General features: G+C 48.5%; 1 protein-coding gene across 4 annotated transcripts in view; it reads right to left on the reverse strand.

Annotated features, from left to right (window-relative positions):
* Nucleotides 1–18,354, reverse strand: part of Zdhhc1 (zinc finger DHHC-type containing 1) — a 39,401-nt gene extending 21,047 nt beyond the window's left edge. For 2 of the 4 annotated variants that reach the window (XM_041650380.1, XM_041650379.1), the window contains exon 1: nt 1,772–2,041. The gene's annotated coding sequence lies outside the window, so the exon portion shown is untranslated. Of the gene's footprint in view, nt 1–1,771; nt 2,043–18,183 lie in introns of those variants that run through there. The other 2 variants (XM_041650382.1, XM_041650385.1) reach the window with 2 other exon arrangements.
* Between the last annotated feature and the right edge of the window lie 2,118 nt (nt 18,355–20,472).

Below are 20,472 nucleotides of genomic sequence, written 5' to 3' on the forward strand. Positions count from 1 at the left end.
GCGAATCCTTTGTAAGAGCCGACTAGGGGCAAATACAGTGTTTATTAAAACTCCCCACAGGTGCCAGAAAAGCCTGCGGTCTTGAACTTTCTGAGAAGTGGCTATAGTTCAGCTAAAGGCTGCATAGCACATCATTTCCAGAAAACAGGCTACACCTTAAAGCTGTTCTCAAAGGCCTCTCTGCTCTTTGGTCTCAAATAATGTGGCTGGGCCTTTATTTTCTCTCTCATAAACAGTATGTCGAAGTCCGTTGCTATAGCAAAGAAACCCTTGAGATCACTCCTGAGTTGACATGGTGTGCAAACATTTCTGTGTCACTCTCCCCTTGCAGCTGCCACCACAGACGCCGGGACACAAGTTCAGAAGAAGAAATAAGAAACAGCACCAGGGAACAGAAACAAAACCAAGGAAAGGAGGAGAGGGTTGTTGATTTTTAACCAGGAAATCAACTAGAGATTGTAGGAGCCAGCCTTGGGGAACACCCACCAAGAAAGTCATTAAGAACAAAGTTGTGACAGAACAAAGTAAGAAAAACAATAGGGGAAAAAACAGACTAATTAAACACCACCATTGCTTTTATTGCATTTCAGGGTGATTATCTGTATACAGCTGGTCTCCCACAGCAAAACAGCCATTCCACCAAAAGAGTGACCACGTGACCACCCCTCCTTGGTAAAATGAAGCCTGCTTCTCAGGATCTTTGCTGCGCTAACCATCATTACTACCTTACAGCGCGTCCGTGATGTAACAGCCATCCTTGCCATTTAGGTGGCACTCATTCTAGACCAGGCGTGCTTGAAACACTTCCACGGAATTCACTTAATTGCCCGCTCTGAAGTAGTCCAATTGCTTCCCACGGCTCCCACCCATCTCTTTAATCCTTGGTCTCAGATGTGGACCCCCTCACTTTGTCTCATAAACATGATAACTCACCCCCTGTGCCCGGAGGAGGGCGCGGAGAAACTTCTGGGTTCTAGGAGGCTCGGCTGCACTAGCAGAGCTAAGCTTCAACTAATCAGCTCAGCAGCCAGCATATAAAACCCTTATCAAAACCTGAAACTCAGGGGGCGGTGGTGGCGCACATCCTTAATCCCAGCACTAGGGAGGCAGAGGGCAAGTGGATCTCTGTGAGCTCGAGACCAGCCTGGTCTACAAGAGCTAGTTCCAGGACAGGAACCAAAACCACAGAGAAACCCTGTCTCGAAGAAAAAAAAAAAAAAGAAAGAAACCACAAAACCTCCAACTCATGGAACTCTTCAGTGACTCCCTTCCCTTTCTGGGATAAAAGCTGAACCGCCTCACTATGAACTGTAGGGACTTTCCTCGTGGTTTCTGTTCTGCACTAGTGCTCTACCACCTGGACTTTTGTGTTTGCCTTTCCCTCTTTCAGAAATACCCTTCCCCTACTCACAATTCTGGCTCCTTTCCAACCTCCACGTCTTAGCTTAAAAGTAACATGTAGGGCCCTTCGGAGCACTTACGGCGACCTAAGCTTACTCTAGTCACGTGTCTGGCCTCTACTCCCCAATCCCGCCTTAATTCTCTGTGGGTTCTGGAGACTGAGGGCGTCTGTTCTTAGGCCCGACGCCTGCACCGGGCCTGGCACTCGGTGAGCGCTCAGTGCAGACCTATAACCCTGATTAGTGCTAGAAGCAAGTCCCGAGCTCCCCGGGTCGGCGAGACGGGTCCAGAGTCCTGCCAGGCACCGGAGCAGCGCGACCCGGTGGCTCGGGCCTGGCCCGAGGTGAGAAACGCCGCAGCCGCTCCTCACCTGCGCCAGATGCGGCCTGCCAAGGTCAGCCAGCGGCTCGGCCCCGTCCTGCCCGTCCACCCTCCCCAGGGCGGGCGCACTTCAGACCGTCCGGGCAGAGTCAGTACCCCGGACCCGGAGGAGACGCGTCCCGGAGCGTGGCTCCATCCCGGACCGCGGCTGGGCCTCCGAGTCCTTCAGCCTTAGTTCGGACAGGCTGGCTCCGCAGCCGTGCCACGCCAAGGCAGGCTGGGCCTCACCCGGCGCGGGGCCCGTTCCCCTGGCAACAGCGCGGGCTACGGCGCCCCACAGCGGCCAAACCGCGCTGCGTCACTTCGTTGGGGCATCCTGACTCTGGGCGGAGTTTACCAGTGCCCCCCCTGGCTCCGCACGCAGCATGCCAATTCGTTTTTTTATTCCGTATTTTTCCCCTCACCTTTCGTTGAGAAAATCCACTCCCTTCCATCATCACCCCGCAATCCACAATGTCTTCCAATAATCCTATTCTCCCTAAAACGCGTCCTGTACGCACCCCCCTCTGTGTGTGTGTGTGAGCACGTGTGCGTGTTCTCCCACCTCTGCCTTATGAATGCTGGGATTATAGTAAGGCATGGCTGCCTACACTTTTAAAGAATGTGCTAGACGATAGATTCTATCTCAAAAATAAAATTACTATTATTAATTATATGTGCTTGTGCGAGGCGGTGGTGGCGCACACATTTAATCCCAGAGCTCAGGAGGCAGAGGCAGACAGATCTCTGTGAGTTCAAGACCAACTTAGTCTACAAAGAGAGTCCCAGGACAACCAGAGCAGTTACAAAGAGAAACCCTGTCTTGAGGGGGCGGGCTTTATGAGTTTGTGTCTGTGCCCCAAGAGGCTAAAAGATATCAGATCCTTTCGGAGCTGTAGTTGCACGCAGTTATGAGCCCCCAGACATGGGTGCTGGGAACCAGACTCAGATCCTCTACAAAAGGAGTACACACTGGACTACTGAACCATTGCTCCAGTCCCAAAATAGCTCATTTTCTTATTGTCCTTAGAGCAGGCATAATTCTTCCTTAGAGCTCCCATCTTAAGGAAACTCAATAGGTCTTCTCCATTAGACTCTTCCTTCCTAGATCATCCCAAAGCACTTGAAAGCACACACACACACACACACACACACACACACACACACACCTCTCCTGTCTCGATTGGTCTCTGCTACTGAGGCTACAGCTATTGCCCCAGGCCACAAAGATTTTCAAATTGGGGCTCTGCAGGCTCCTTCTGGACCGTCCAGGAGACGGAACCTTTAGCCTCTCTTCCCTCTGAAGGGCCTCATTGTTAAGTTGGATTTCTTAGAAATTTCCTCTCCTTGCTGAGTGTGGTGGCGCTGGCCTTTACTCCCCAACGCTGGGAGGCAGAAACAGGCCTATCTCTGTGCGTTTAAGGTCAGCCTGGTCTACGTAAGCAAGTTCCAGCACAGCCTCCACGGCCCTAAAATGGTAGGTTGCTGGCTCCCTCTCAGACTGGACAGATAGAGACAGAAAGTATATCTATCGCTAAAACAAACGTGCAAGTCACATGTGTGCAATGAATGCGACATAACTACGCTGTCACACGCCAGTTTGGGTCCTTAAGCAAGTTAGCCTCTATAATTTAAATTCTTGCTTTCAGGACGAACTGATAAAGCTCAAACTTGAAGACAATATCAGAGTTATTCTGGCTTCAGAGACACATATGACTCCTCGGTTGTTATCCCGAAATGGAGAACCCAGGAGTCAAATAGAGATGGTCACACAGGAATGAAGGTGGAGGATGGGCCGACGAATGTCCACAGCAAGGAAAGGGACTCAAGAGTCAGTGTCTTCTAGACCCCAGACTCTCTTACCTCCAGGGTACCTGTCCTGCATGTCTAGAGAGTGCCCTAGATGCAACGTGCAAGAGAGCCCCATAATTCACTCTTACAGGGAAAATACAGTGCAGCCATCTCTTGCACCCGCACCTCCTGGGGAGCACTGCCATTACCCCATAGGCCCATCTCTGCACCCGCACCTCCTGGGGAGCACTGCCATTGCCTGCCTGCCCCCGCACCTCCTGGGGAGCACTGACATCGGCCCGTCTCTGCACCCGCACCTCCTGGGGAGCACTGCCATCACCCCATAGGACCATTTCTACCTGTAGGCATCTTCTCATATGTGTTAGTGTCTTTCTGTTGCTGCGCTAGAACACAATGACCGAAGACAGGTTATAGAAGTGTTTGGGCTGACAGCTGCAGAGAGACCAATCCGCCGTGGCAGGGAAGCAGAGCAGCAAGCAGCAGGCCTGGTAGCCCCAGCAGGAAAGCTAAGAGAGCCCATCATTTACTGCAGAGAGAGCAAACTGGAAGTAAAACTAGATTCTCTCAAAGCCTCTTCCCAGCGATAGACTTCCTTCTGCAAGGCTGCACCTCCTAAACCGCCCAGAACAGCGCCATCAGCTGGGGAACCAAGTGATCAAATGCTTGAGTGTATGAGGGACATTTCTCACTGAAACCAGCACATTTCACTTTCTGCCCCCCATCCGTAGGCCAGTTGCCTTATTTCCATGCAAAATGTATTTAGTTCGACTTCAAACCTCCCCACCACCACCACCACCACCGTGGTCCTTCACAGTCTCAACACAGTTAAAGCCCAAGTCTCTTCTGAGACTCAAGGCAATGTTTATTTGTTTTATTGCTCTAATTTGTTTGTTTCATTTTTGAGACTGTTTCCCTGGCTGGCCTAGAACTCACCCCTTAGGCCAGACAAGTTTCAGATTTACAGAGATCCACCTGCCTCTGCCTCCCAGTGCTGAGATCAAAGGTGTGTGCCACCACACCCAACCTTCAAGGCAATCTCTTAATTGTAACCCCCTGTAAAATGAAAAAAGCAAATCACGTATTTCCACCATATGCTAGCACAGAATATATATTATTATTTCAAAGGGAAGGTGTGGAAACGGTGAAGGAATACTCGACCAACGCAAGCCTGGAACCCAGCAGTGGGAACACCAAACCCCCAGCACCCCTGGTGCTGTGTATCTTAGATAGCTCCGCCCCTCAAGCTCACACTCTCTCTCGGACTGGTTCCTCTACCTGTCCACAGCTCTGCTTGGCAGATGTCCCACCGCTCTGCATCACCCACATCTTGGAATCTCCCCTGTAACCCAGGTTTCATTTTCACAACCTCACGCAATGGCATGCCAGGTCCCTCTGCCTTCTCACAGGGCCCTTACACGGGAACTCCACCTGCCACATGCTGCCTAACCTCAGGGGTTCTCTGAAATCGCAGAGGAAGAATTGTGACCCCTTCACCAGTGCACCCTCCACGTCTCTAAAGCCAGAATGTTCCTGTGCCCCTCAAGCACATTAGCAACCACTTTCCTGGGCAGTTTATTTCCAGACGCAGAAACTTACAAGTTGGAAATTTAGCTTGGGGGGGGGGGTTCTTTCTGCTGTTAATCTCAACAACTGCTGTCTGTCTTCCAGCATCTGCATTGGCTGTGACATTAAGCTTACTAATGCTCTTTTTCTCTCCAAACTCTTCTTTCTTTCTTTCCTCCTTTCCTCCTTTCTTCCTTCCTTCCTTCCTCCTTTCTTTCTTTCTCTTTCTCTCTCTCTCTCTTTCTTTCTTTCATTTATTTATTTGAGACAGGGTATCTCTGTAACTTTGGAATCTGCCCTAGCATTTGCTCTATAAACCAGGCTGGCCTCGACCTCACAAGAGATCCGCCTGCCTCTGCCTCCCAATGCTGGGATTAAAGGCGTGCGCCAGCACCGCCTGGCCAAACTGTACATTTCTACATTTCTTCTTTCTTTCTGCCCCCCTTGCTCCTTTCCACCGCAGACCACACAAGCATTAGCGACAATAGTCACTACAGGCTCAACGTTATTCAGGATTGAAATTTCTCCAACAGAGAAATTGGTCTATTGCCTTTCAGTTTAGCCTCAGCCAAGGGTGGAAGGCAGCTAGACTCTTTGCCAAAAAATCACAGGAATGTCCCTTAGCCTTACTACTATTGAAGTCATTGCTTCCCCTGGAACCTCAGGCATCCACAGTCCACTTTGCTCTCAATCCTATGGCCTTCCAGGCTCCTGCTAGGATGGCCCATTACGTTTCTAGTCCAAAGTTCCAAAGTCTTCCATCTACATCCACAGCCACCATCCCGGCATCAACTCCTGTATTAGTTTCTTCCTGTTGCTATGCTAAGACATGGCCAAAGGCAGCTTACAGAGAAGAGTCTATTTGGGCTTTGGTTGCAGAGGGCTAATGCCTCCCATTGCTCTCCCGTCATGGCAGGGAAGCATGGTGACAAGAGGCAGGCACAGCGGCAGGAGTGGAAAGCTGAGAGATCAGCTCTTTTACCGCAGGCATGTAACAGTGCGAGCAAACTGGAAATACAGTGCGGCTATAACCTATCCAAGCCTTCGCCCAATGACATAAATTTCCTCCAGCAAGGCTCCCCTGACAGCGCTGCCATCTGGGGAGTGTTCAAATGCTTGAACACCTTCCGTTTAAACCACTACTGCCTGGTTCTTCTTCACTGAACTGAGACAGACCCAAGGCCATGTTGTCCTCCCGTTGAAACACATCCTACACTCGTTTCCCTCCATCCAGGCCTGGTCTCCAGCATCTTTCTTGCTGATGTCACAGCAGCTTTCTGTCTCGTCTCTAAGATCAGCCTGCTTACTGCCAGTTCATTCTTCTCATAAGCTGCCAGGCTTAACTTAATTTATTAAAGTAAATGGCAATCGGAATAAAATCTCCAAAGGGTGTCCATATCCTAAATATGGTAAATATGTTACCTTTCACATTTTAAGGGATTTTGCAAATGAAATGAAGTTAAGGGTCTCAGAAAGGGAGACTCAAGACAATCACAAGAGCCAGGCGGTGGTAGTGCACGCCTTTAAACCCAGCACTCAGGAGGCAGAGATAGATGGATCTCTGTGAGTTTGAGGCCAGCTACTCAGAGAAACCCTGTCCAAAAAAAACAAAAACCAAACAACAACAACAAAAATCATAATCACAAGAGTCCTTGTGGAGGGAGTCAGAAAGCCAGAGTGAGAGAAGACGGTGAGTCAAGGAAAGAGTTCTAGAAGCCAAAAAAGGACAAGGAACCGGATTTGCCCCTACAGCCTCCAGGGGAACTGACATTGTCTTTACCTTGTCTTTAACACAGTAAAAGACATTTCAAACTTCTAACCTCCATAACTTCAGGATAAGTCTGTGTGGTAGTAAGCCACTAAGTCTGTGGTCATTTGTCATGGCAGCAATGGGAAGCAAACACAGTGAGTTTCAAATAAGAGTACGTGCACATATATACAGCCAAGTCTGTGTTTTTATATAACTGACGGCTGTTTTTGTTTGAAACAAAAACCCTAGTAGCAGCTCAGATTCCCCCTGTGTCCCCACAAGGGGACCCTCAGAGCAGAGTATTGCTCCCACCCAAATCGGCTTTCCAAAGGTACCAGCGTTTCCTTCTCGTTCTTTCTGAATTGTCCTCAGCCTCTGTTCCTCAGTCTGGTCACCAGAACTTCACTGGCTGAGAAAGGCCAGAGAGCAATCTTCCTGCTGTATAAACAGCACCCTGCCTTGGAGAGATGGCCTAGCAGGCAAAGGTGCTTGCTGCCAAGCCTGATGACATGAGTTCAAATCCCCGGGCCCCATATGGTAGACAAAGGAAACCAATTTCTACAAGTTGTTCTCTGACTTCCACATGTGGACACACACATGCACACACACTATTTAAAGACCCTCGACGAGGACCTCTTTTCGGGAGGAGACCTCCCCAACGCCAAGGAACAGGCCGAGACGGCATGGATGCAAATCGCAAGAGGTTTATTGAGTAGACACAGGTACCTGTGGGCAGCAAGATCTCTCGGAAGATTTGCGCACCTGCCAACTGGAGGGCGGGCTTTTTATAGGGAAGAGCAAACAGCAAGTTTACAGAAGCAAAAGCGTGGTTATCGGAATGCGGCGGGGGGCATGAAAGGTTTCCTCTCTCAGCATGGATGCCTGGCAACAATCATCCTGTTCCTATCTTATAGCTAACCTGCTTTGTTGACATCCTATCTTATTGACATCTTGCCTTGCAGTCTTCCTATCTCTATCTCCTGTTCTCTCAGGCACCTGGGATGTTCTAATGGGAGCAGGCTGGCTGCTGATCCGGAGATTTGTTTAAAACAAACAGGACATTCCCCCGGGAGCATGCTAGCTGCGGGTTTTGGGGAGGGGGTCTGTAGGGTCTTTCACTATAAATAAACAAATAGTAATGTAAAACAAACAAATAGTAGTGTAAAAACAAACAAGCAGGTTCCCATCAGTCTTATTTAATATCCTCAAGGGAGCACCCACTTTGGTGATGCATGCCTGTAATCTAGCACTCAGAGATAGATCAAGAGGAGGATTGTGATTTCAAGGTGAGTCTCGGCTACACAGGGAGACCACGTCTCAAAAAGCAAAACCAAACCAAAACACCAAGAACCTCCAGGAGTGCCCTTGGCTTTGGAATTGATGGAAACACCAAAGCCTGGCTGCCAAGGCTGTGTTCAGCCAGAGTCTGTCCACCTCGCTGGCATGTGAGTCCATTTTTGTCCCCTGAGAAAACAGATCCTAGAGCCAGCAGCGCTGGCTTGACCCTCGGGCTTTTCTAATATGCTACCCTAAGCTGGGACTGTTGACCTAACTGCTCTCTCCCCTTCTCCTTAGGGCCATCGTGACCTGCATTCTTTCTGGGGCAGAAGTCAGCCCTCAAGACTTCTTCCCACCCACAGGGCAGGTCTTCCCTGGCCATGCAGGAAAAAGGCCAACTATGCGTCCAAACTGTTTTAAAGCCTGGAACACGTGAGAAGGGGACCCGGAGTGGGCTACTGGGATTCCTGGGCCCTGGGAGAGGACACTATGGATACAAGGCCGGGTGGGTCATTCTACCCGAGCCAGGAAGAGGGACTCGGTTATGGCCACGCGCTCTCAGGCTTCTTGGAACTTGACTCTCGTCTCAGGGCGAGTCAGTGGTCACCTGTTTCCACCTGAGCTCTGCCAGTCGCCAGGTAGTGACGTCACGTCTCTACGTGTCAGTTTGCTACGCTGTGAAATGGGGTTATACGAACAGCTGCTACACAGGACGGCAGTGAGGCCTGAAAGTAGCGTCTGAGGGGTTCTGGTCTCTTCGGTGTGCACAATCCAGAACCTCCTTTTCATCCTACCAGGAAATAATGCTGTTCATTTAGTCAATGACTGCAATTAAATTTAATTATCAAATTATCCTGGGTAGGAGGTGGCCAGCCCGAGTTCTTCCTGTCTGGAACCACTTTATCTGGGTCACAGTACCCTCTTCAGTGGACCTGGGAGAGCACGCTTGTCCCAGTGGCATCTCCTCCCTGATTGGCACCACTACCTACTAATCGGTCTTACTGCGTCCCCTGGGAACCCACCCCACTCCCATGTCCTCACAACCTGCGGAGACCTTAAGAAGGAAGAGGAGGAAGAGCTGAGGGGATGGTTTCGTTGACAAAGTGCCGACTGAGTTCCAACCTCAGCATCCACGTAAAAGCCAGCAGGGCAATCCCAGCTCTGGGGAGAAAGGGACCAGACAAGCCCTGGAGCTCCGCGGTAGCCAGTTCAGGGGAATCGACAAGCTCCAGATTCATGAGCACTGTCTCAAAGGCACTAAGTGGGCCGGCAGGATAGCTCAGGAGATGAAGCATTTGCCATGATGTTTGACGACCTGAGTTTGATTCCCAGAACACGTGTGAAGGTAGGGAAAGAACTGAGTAGTGAGGGTGTTCTCTGACCTCCACCCGTCTGCACATGCCCTGTGGCAAACATGCCCCTTCCACATCATACACATACAACCAAATCTTTTTTTTTTTCAAGACAGAGATCCTCTGTGTAACAGCCCTGGTTGTCCTGGAACTCACTTTGTAGACCAGGCTGGCCTTGGACTCACTGAGAGGCCTCTGCCTCCCAAATGCTGGAATTAAAGGTGTGTGCCACTACCACCGGGCCATTTTTTTTAATTAAAAAACAACAATAATAATAAGGTGGTGAGTAACTGACACCCAATGTCAGTCTGTAGCTTCCACGTGCACACTCATCTGCACACATCCATGAGGCAGCACAGGCAAACACACAATCAAAATTAAAATTAAAAAAGAGAAAGAAAGAAAAAAGAAGAAAAAAAGGAAAGAAAAGTAAAAGTAGACTATTTTATTTCCTTAATTCTTCCTTCCCTCAAAGAAGTTGTGTTTTGAATACTATGAAATTAGAATCGAAGCCATCAGCCTCCAAGACCTTGCCTGCCTGATAACTGCAGTTGATCTCTGTGGCTTTGCTGGCGGCCCTTCCCTTTCTGGAAAGACTTGGTTCCCTCCACCGGGCAGGCTCTCGCGGCTCTGAGAACTGCCAGAGAAGCCTCCTGGGTCTGGGGCTCATCCTACCAGAGCCATAGCCAGCAGAACCTGTGGCTAGTGTTCGGACCGCCTGGAGCAGCACCTTCCTCCAGAGAAATCTTTCTCTGAGCCTTGAAGTAGAAAGAGGCCTCAAGCCCAGGGCACTATGGGACTCTACTTTCTAGCTCCTTCCGTGGACACCTCTGCCACTGGATGGTGATCTGATTCAGGCTTGTTTCTCCAGTCAGACCATAGGAAGGGAGATGACAGCAGGAGGGATCACATTCCTCTTGCTCACCACTGCTTCCCTAACCAATGACAGTAAGCAAACGGTAAAGGCATGCTGAGCTGGACATGGTGGCACATGCCTGTCATCTCAACATACAGAAGGCACACAGGAGGACAGGAACACAGGACAATATATTTGAAGTCATCTTAGGATACATAGTGAGACCCTGTCTCAAACAAATAACAATAAATAATTACATTAGGAAGAAAGGAAAAGAGGGAGGGAGAGGAGAAAGATGATGTTACTCTTTCGTATTTTGTTTTGTTCGGTTTTATCCCTGCCTCTGCCTCCCAAGTACTAAAGGTGAGCACCGGGGCTGGAGAGATGGCTCAGCAGTTAAGAGCACTAGCTGCTCTTCCAGAGGTTCTGAGTTCAATTCCCAGCACCCACACGGTGGCTCACAACCATCTGTAATGGGATCTGATGCTCTCTTCTGGCTTACAGGGATACATGCAGACAGAGCACTGCTACCAAAAACACAGAACAAAACAAAAAACCCAAAAAACAAAAAATTAGCTTCTCTTAGATATTAAAGGAGGCGGAAGGTGAGCGCCAACGCCGCCCATCGATGGTGTTGCTCTTCTGTGAGACCAACCATAAAGTAAAATTGTGGAAGTTTTATGCAATTTCAAGAGGAACCAGGAAATTGCCTCTTAGTAAATAACCACTCACTGAATCATTTTTTAAATATTTATTTATTTATTATGTATACAATATTCTGTCTGTGTGTATGCCTGCAGGCCAGAAGAGGGCACCAGACCCCATTACAGATGGTTGTGAGCCACCATGTGGTTGCTGGGAATTGAACTCAGGACCTTTGGAAGAACAGGCAATGCTCTTAACCTCTGAGCCATCTCTCCAGCCCCCACTGAATCATTTTTATATAAAAGTTGGTTTTCCTGGAGAAGGGAACTTAGCTCCAGGCAGACCACTTGCCTAGCATGGAGGAGGAGCTGCGTTGGTTGCCCAGCCCTGGAGGGGAAAAGTCCACTTCCAGTATTCCTGTCCCTTCAACATAGTGAATCTATTTTTCCCACATTCCTTGTGAAGTTGGGGGAGGGGGGAGTGCCTCTTTGTTTGGGTTTGGTTTTTATTTGATACATTCAAGACATTTTGCACCCATTAATTTTCCTTGTTAAGTGGTTTTTATGAATGTTCTGTGCTTTAAGTAAGAAGTACCAGCATCCAGGATTCAAAATAGCCTCTTAGCGTTCTTGGTGAGAGTCCGGCATCTCTGCTGTTGACGACAGCTGGTGAGGCTTGGAACACAATGTCACCCTTCCAGAGCTCTCCTCGGAGCTAGATAAAATTGACTCTGTGTCTCTAGTTGGGGACAAGGTGTTTGGAACCAGCCCCTTACACAACAGAACTGCCAGGGGCTGCTCCTAGAAGGGAAATGAAATAAAAATCACGGTGTGTAAAAAATGTACCACAGAGTCCTAGGAACCAAAGATTTTAAGGCTTTGGCTGCCCATAATTCACTTTTTATTTTATGTTTCTTGGAAAACTAAAGGCTTGTATTTGCTGCGTGCTTGTTACCTAAGATATAGAGAAGAAAACCGAGGTGGAGGAGTGGGAAGAGGATGGGGAGGGAAAGGAAGAGGAGGGAGGGAAGAGAAGAGAGGGGGAGGAAGGGGGAAGGGGAGGAGAGATGGATCCTGAGTGCTGAGATTTCCAAGTCTATGCCAGGCCTGTTCCAGCTGCTGGCTTCTGCAGCTGACCTCCGCTGGCCCTTCCAGGGCTCCAGGGGAGGAGATTTCCTTTCAGGCTGAAATCCATCTCTCTGCGTGCTTATTTCTGTGAGGAATGGTGCGTGCATGCTAAACCGTTGGCTGCTCTGCCTTATTCTCCTTCAGAATTGTGCATGATGGCGACACCTGAATTTCTCCTCAAATACTTGAAAGGAAATTCTGTGCTGGGACCTTTCAGGTCTGCCCCTGGCAGATTTTTCTTTGAGTGTTCCTATCTCAAAACCTTGTGTAACCCGACACAATTATCTGAAAAAGCTCAGGATCCAAAAGAACTACATTCTGGGCTAGGAATGAAGGTCAGTACTGGGAAAGGAGTGTCCTTTCCCCTGCCTGGGGACTGAGTCCTACCTCACGATGACAATGACCAATTCATGTTCCAAAGGAAAAAAAAAAAGCTAACCCCCACACAGGGACCAGTGGGCACTCTTGGCTGTACTCTCTGAACAAGGAATCGCTTGAAGATCACATTACAAAGCTTTGGACCTGGCTGACAGTTAAAAATACTTCAGTAGAGCTGGGAAAATGGCTCGGCAGATAAAAGGTCTCTCTGCACAAGCGTGAGGACCTAAGTTTGCATCCCCAGAACCCACACAAAAGACGAACACATAGCATAAACCCATGGAATCCTAGTACGCCTGTGGAAAGATGAGAGCTGGAGGCTGGAGACTGCCAGAAAGCTGGCTAGCCAGCGAGTGTGTGACATGTACAGGGGAGGAGGGAACAAAAGGCACCCTATCTCAAACCAGATGGAAGTGGGGGACCAACACCCAAGGCTGTCCTCTGACCTTACACCCATGCCTACAACATCCACTCACACATACACACATATGCGCGTGTTGCGCACACGCACACACACACACACACACATACACACCTTAGTTGACCACAGTGTAATCCCAGCACTAAGAAGGCAGAGGCAGAAGAATCACAATTTTGAAGCCAGTCTGATTTACATAGTGAGTTTCAGGCTAACTGGGATGATATATTGAAACCCTGTCTCAAAAATAAATAAATAAATAAATAAATAAATAAATAAATAGATTCTAATAATCACCTTGATGCCTGGCCTTCCTGGGACTGGAAGCAAGAGTGACTTTGAACTCCATTAGGATTCCCTAGCTGCAAAACCCAACCCATCCAGAGAGTTAGGGTTTGAGGCTAAACGAGGTGTACATAGCTCCCTGGAACGCATGGTTTTTTTTTGTTTTGCTTTTTTGCTTTTCAATACAGGATTTCTCTGTTCTAGCCCCGGCTGTCCTAGAACTCACTCTGTAGACTAGGCTGGTCTCGAACTCACAGAGATCCACCTGCCTCGGCCTCCCAAGTGCTGGGATTAAAGGCGTGCACCACCATCGCTGGACTGGAGTTCATGGTTTTAGCCAATGGTTGGCTCAGCCCTTTCTGACTCAAACTTAGCCCCACACTTCCTCCCTCAAATAACCCCAAACTTAAGGGGAGGGGACAGGAAGGAGGGGACAGGTGAGAGTAGAATAAAGTTGGGGCTCCAGCAGATGGCCTTGCACCCTGGAAAATCCCAGGACACAGAACGCCCCCCATCCCCCCATTCCCTCCCCCCTCTTTACGGTTAGAAACACCAGTCCTGCTCATTATTTGCATGCCAGTGGTGAGAGACCTCCACAGAGAACGGCACCGCTCATAGGTGGTTGCCTTTTCGTGGAATTCGCTGGAGAAAACTGGAGGCAAGACTATGAACAAAACCCCTCCATCTGGTTTCAGTTTGTTAAAAAAAAAAAAAAAGAGAGAGCACATACAGGCCTCCCCACCAGCAATCAGAAGACATCAGCCTGTGCTTCCCCAGGGTCATATTAGCTACCAAGGGTGGAGCGGAATTATGTATATGCAAATAAATGATAGCAGCCAGCCAAGCAACTGAGTTTTGTATCTGTTGCAGTTGTTCTAGCAAGAAAGGGCCTAAATGAGGGTGATGGCGGCTGTAAAGAAGCCGCTTTGGAATTAGCTGTAAACATCCAGTTGCCTTAATTCCGCTTTGGGAGACTTGTTTCTGATCCAGAAGTGAAAAAATGATAGCCTCTCTCCTGGGGACGTCTCCCTGTGTATGCCCACCTCCTTTAACTAAAGGCCAGGGACCTGGTTTCTTATTTCTCCTCTCCCCCCCCCTTCTTTCTTCCCTCCCTTCCTCTCTCCCTTCCTTCCTTTTTCTTTTCTTTTTTTGTTATTTAAAAAATATTTTTATTTTATCAGCATTAGTGTTGTGCTTGCACACATGTCTGTGTGAGGGTGTCGGGTCCTCTGGAACTGGAGTTACAGACAGTTGTGAGCTGCCATGTGGGTGCTGGGAATTGAACCCAGGTCCTAAACCCCATTATGCTGACTATCCCTTGCTAATCAGTCTATGTATCGCCATCTTCAGCAAACCCTAAAAAGGAACAACAGTAAGCAAAAGAATAACCATAAAAATGGGAGGTCAAGGTGTAGCCTGTGAGAAGGGAGGCAATGGGCCGCACTTTAAGAACATCCATGTTACCCTTTATAAAACCTGAGCAGTCGGTGCTCATAACCATGAGCCATCTCTTCAGCCCCAGAGCCCAGCTGCTTAAGCTATAGTAGAAACACCATACAGGTTCACCGAATGGAGGGGCTGAGAAAAATTGGACAAGAGTAAAATGTTTTTTCACACACACACACACACACACACACACACACACACTTAGTTCAAAACTAACATGTAACGAATCTGAGGTGCTTCTGGCAGCCCTGGCCTGTGCTACAACATGCACAGTTACCGCAGACTTGCTTCTGAACACTTGACATGCAGACCTGCCCTGTGTGCACCATCATGGCAGGCAGCGGCAACAGAAGAAGCCTGAGACACCTTGCTTCAGAGTTAAGACTGTGGGCATTATAGATTGAGGTGTTTCTCTATCTTTGTTGTTATAGAAACATAATGGCTTGGTTTTAGAAAAAAAAAAGACTTAATATTTTTACTGTCAGTACACAGTGTGTATTAAATTCATAGGTTTAGCCGGGCGGTGGTGGCGCATGCCTTTAATCCCAGCACTCGGGAGGCAGAGGCAGGCGGATCTCTGGGAGTTCGAGGCCAGCCTGGTCTACAAGAGCTAGTTCCGGGACAGGCACCAAAGCTACAGAGAAACCCTGTCTCGAAAAACAAAAAAAAAAAAAAAACCCCAAAAAAAAAGAATAAATTCATAAGTTTTTGGACTGTATTATGTTAGAGTGCCTTATTCTTAAAATTGTTATTTGAGTTGTTGACTTAAGTTTCATTTCAAAAAAATCATTAAATGAAAGCTAGGCAGGGTGACACATGCCTATAATTCCAGCATTTCAGCAGCTGAGACAGGAGGATGAAAAGCTTGAAGCCAGGTTGGACTGTGTAAGACCTTATCCCAAGAAAAAAACAAAACAAGTGCGGTGGTGTGTGCCTTTAATCCCAGCGCTCGGGATGCAGAGGCAGGTGGATCTCTGAGTTTGAGGCCAGCCTGGTCTACAGAGAAAGCTCCAGGCTAGTCAGGAACATAGCGAAACCTTGTCTCAACTTTTTTTCTGAGACAAGGTTTCTCTGCCGAAACTGCTCACACCTGTAATCCCAGGACTTGGAAGCTGAAGTGTAGGGCCCTGGTCTGCCCCTGTTCCTGGGGTACATTTGCTGGGACAGTTTATGATCAGCTAACTAAGCTTCCTGTGTGTTTCTATGCTCTCCCTGCCCCTCCTGGTGGTTAGCTGCAGGGCATTTACTCCATTGTTAATATGGTAATTTCCCACCTGCCAGGGTGGAGATCCTTGTGCTGCAGTCAGGTAGATAAGGACTCCCCCAATGCTGAAGAAACTGGCCTTCGGCTGATCTCCTTTCGAATGACCCTGGTCTCTCTCTGTGTTCTTTTCAATCTCCAGGCCCTTGCCGGACAGGCGTTCGGTACAGTGGCCTGCGAACTGTACCGAGGGTGTAACACAGAATCGGGTGTTACACTGAAGCTAGAGGATTGCCATAAACTCAAGGCCAGCCTGCTATATAGTGTTACATAGTAACTATAGAGCTATCTCAAAAACAAAACCAGAGCAGGCAAGGTGGCTTAGCTGCACAAGTCTAATGCCCTGAGTTTGGTCCTCTCCACCACATGTAGGGTTAAAACTGAGTCCTCAGAAATGTCTTCTGACGTTCCAGGACAGGAATCAAAAAGCTACGGAGAAACTCTGTCTCGAAAAATCAAAAAAAAAAAAAAAAAGAAAGAAATGTCTTCTGACTTCCAGATGTGTGCTGTGGTACTCACACACCTCCAGATCTCTCTCTCTCTCTCACACACACACACACATACACATACACGCATACATGCACACATACACACACACTGACACCTCTGATCCCAGGAGGCAGAAGCAGGCAGATCTCTGTGAGTTCGAGGCCAACCTGAAATCAAGTTCCAGTACAGACACAACTATTACACAGAGAAAACTTGTCTTTTTTTTTTTAATATTTATTAATTTATTATGTATACAATGTTCTGTTTGTTTGTATGCCTGCAGGCCAGAAGAGGGCACCAGATCTCATTACAGATGGTTGTGAGCCACCATGTGGTTGCTGGGAATTGAACTCAGGACCTTTGGAAGAGCAGGCAATGCTCTTAACCACTGAGCCATCTCTCCAGCTCCTGAAAACTTGTCTTGAAAAAACAAAATAATAATAATAATAATAATAATTCAACCAAGATTTAATTCTGTTTGTTTGTTTGTTTATTGTTTTTCAAGACAGGGTTTCTCTGTAGCTTTGGAGCCTGTCCTAGAACTAGCTCTTGTAGACCAGGTTAGCCCCGAACTCACAGAGATCCATCTGCCTCTGCCTCCTGAGTGCTAGGATTAAAAGTGTGCGTCACCACTGCCCGGCCCAAGATTTAATTCTTTATGTAAAAATTAACAAATATTTATTCTTCATTAGCATACAAATTTTCACTCCTCTTTAGTAATGATAAAATTATCTCTACACCAAATAATTATTCTAAAATGAATTTTAATGATTTATTATCAGTAAATGCTTGATTTGTGTACCAATTTTTTTTTAAATCAAGACAGGGTTTCTCTGTGTAGCCCTGGGAGTCCTGAAACTCACTTTGTAGACCAGGCTGGCCTCAAACTCAGAGATCCACCTGCCTCTGTCTCCCAACTACTGGGATTTTTAATGTTTGTGCCACCACACCTGGCAAGTGTACCTATTTAATATAGCTATATCTGGGATCAGATAAACATTTTTAAGTGCCTAGATGCACACTTGTGAAGCCGAGACTAGTGAATTTCTAGGAGTCCTAGGCCAGCTTGGTCTACGTAGCAAGCTCCAGGCCAACCCGGGCTACAGAGTGAGACCGTGTGCCCCCCTACCAAAAAAAAATCCTTTTTGTCCTTGGGTAAAGAAGGCTATGAGTGGGAAAGATTAAGAAACCCTGACAAGGGCATAGAGAGCACTTAACTCTTGGAGTCCACGTCCTTAGGTATATCAAGAGGCTGACCACAGTGTCGAGATGCGGGGAGCACAGAATAAAAGTGAAAAGATCACAACTAATTCTCAGTCGTAACTGAGGACCCAGAGGATCTGAGTCGGAGTCTGATTAGTCTCCCCAGGCCCTCAGCTGGGCCTTGCTTTCCCCAGGGCTGATCCAGAAATTTCTGCAGAGCACAAAATGTTTCCTACTTTCTGGGTCCCTACTCCCTAAACATCTGCTTTCAATCTTGGAGGCCATAAAATAATTCAGGAGAGCAGCACAGAAATAGCCTGGGAACCCAGGTGATGCTCCTCCCCCAGGTCACCAAGGGGCAAACTCTCCAGGTGCTGACACTAAGTGAGCGGGGTTTTGGCATGCTCGGAGGATGTTCAGAAGTGAGTTAGTAATCTCCAGGCCGCCTATGCCACATTAGCCCACAAGCATCCGACTGCCTCTGATTCAGCCTTTGCGTACATCTACAGACACCCTAGGCTGGGTTTGTCTACACAAGATCTCTGTTCCTGTCCCTTACCTGGCTGCAGACAAGACTCCAGACAGACCTACATCTTCTTCCCAAATCTACTTCCTGGCCAGCTGGGACAGAGGTCTTCTTTGCTTAAGATCACACCATGTTCTCTTTAGCCCATAAAATGAAGTCCATGCTAGATGGTGGTGGTGCACATAGTTAATCCCAGCACTCAGGAAGCAGAGACAGGTGGATCTCTGTGAGTTCAAGGCCAGCCTGGCCTACAGAGTGAGTTCCAGGACAGGTTCCAACAGCTATACAGAGAAACCCTGTGTCGGAAAACAGAAGGAGGACGGAGGAGGAGGAGGAGGAGGAGGAGGAGGAGGACGAGGAAGAAGAAGAAGAAGAAGAAGAAGAAGAAGAAGAAGTCGTCCACAAGACCACCTGTGGTAAATACAGCTCTGTATTGATGTGGTTCTCAAAATCACAGATTTTGCACTTAAACCTGATTTAAGTGTTGAGGCTGGGCCTGAGAGGGCCCTTAGCCTCTGTTCTCTCTCTTTTTTTTTTTTTTTTTTTTTTTTTGGATTTTTCGAGACAGGGTTTCTCCATAGTTTTTGGCTCCTGTCCTGGAACTAGCTCTTGTAGACCAGGCTGGCCTCGAACTCACAGAGATCTGCCTGCCTCTGCCTCCCGAGTGCTGGGATTAAAGGCATGCGCCACCACCGCCCGGCTGCCTCTGTTCTCTTGAAGGTAAAATGCTGCTAATCAGACCTACTAAAAGGGGTTGTCATGGGGCTTCTGCACCTATCCCAGAGCTCAGATTATAAGAAGTCTGGAAGCCAGTGCATGGAGGGAAGGGCATTCTGGGAAGAAGATTTAGGAAGATGAAGAGACCAACTTTGGACATGTTGAGTGCAAGGAGCCTGTGCTGTCCAAGGGAGGCATCCAGGGCAGCTGGATGCGTGGGCCTGGAGTCAAGAGGGAGGCCTTGGCTGGAGAGCCGGCGAGTGGGTGTCGCCAGCATGTGTGTAGGAAGATGAGGTCATGGGTGGAGGAGGTGAGTATGAGGCCTCCACAACCAGACGCTCATGTACATGGAAGACAAGTTTATGAGGAAGGCTGTGGAAGGGCAGAGAGCTGGGAGGAACACCAGCATCAAAGAGAAACAGAGCTGGGCAGTCAAGAGAGGCCAGAGGAGCAGAGGCTGGGAGGAGACTGAGGCAGTTGACAGCAGATGTGGGCCTGAGATGCACGAACAGGTGGCCCAGTGAGGGCAGGAGTGGGAGCTGCCCCTGGGCTAACCTGGGAGAATAGAAAGGAGCAGTGGCAACTAAAATAACCATAGATAAGAGTGGCTAAGAGAAGAGGCCATGAAAACAATGCCTGAGATGGTGGTGGTAAACCATTTAATCCCAGCACTCAGAGGGAGGCAGAGAGGCAGGTAGATCTCTGTAAGTCCGAGGCCAGCCTGGTCTACAAAGCAAGTTCTAGAAAAAGGATGCAGGATTGAGGTTGCCAGTGAGAGAGGCTGCTAGGGAGTGGCCAGTGGTTCGTGGGTCCATCTGTGGTCCAAGCACAGGACCTGGCACCAGTAGGAAATCAATAAAAATGTGCTATATAGGGGTTGAGGAGATGGCCCTGTGGGTGAAGTGTTCACTGTGCAAGCAAGAAGACCCAAGTTTAGTTTTCTAGAACCCACACAATGGCTAGGATTGGTAATGCCATCTGGAACTCCAGTGCCCAGAGGGGTACAGGCAGGTGAGTCCCAGGGGCTTTCTGACCAGCCGAGTCTAGCTGAATGAATTGGTGAGCTCCAGGCTCAGTGGGAGACCCTGTCTCGAAATCTAAGGGGTAGAGCCACAGAGGATGACGTCCACATGTGCACACGAGTGATTGAGAATGTTGTTCAGTCTTAAAGTGTGTGCCTGGTATGCACAAGCCTCAGAACTGAAATACCTCATATGGAAAGAAACGTGCTATCTTTGACAGCAGTGTGAGGTGAGGTCTAGAACATGACAAAAGAACTAGTCATTGGCAGGAAATGGAGTGCCTCTGCCACTGCGCCCCAGGAGAGAGGAGAGGGGGTGCATGAGTGTCATACAGGGTAGGGCTCCCTAGAATCCGGCTGCAGCTGAGTTCAATCTGTTTTTTACAGATGCACCCTCCCAGAAAGTCAGCAGATGGTGCTAGTGAGTCACCGGTCACCAAAGCAGAGAGCGGCCAATTACAGACCCTTGGTCCTCCAGAGCCTGGGGCATGCTATGGTTGGCTAACCAGGCTTCTCATCAAAAGAGTGAGAATGGGGCTGGGAGTTGGGACAAAGGGTTAAGACTGCCATCAGAGTGCTTGGAA

Source organism: Microtus oregoni, unplaced genomic scaffold (genome assembly GCF_018167655.1).
Source record: "Microtus oregoni isolate MIOR12 unplaced genomic scaffold, Mior012 000004F_ref0000308, whole genome shotgun sequence".
Classification (NCBI taxonomy): Eukaryota; Metazoa; Chordata; class Mammalia; order Rodentia; family Cricetidae; genus Microtus; species Microtus oregoni.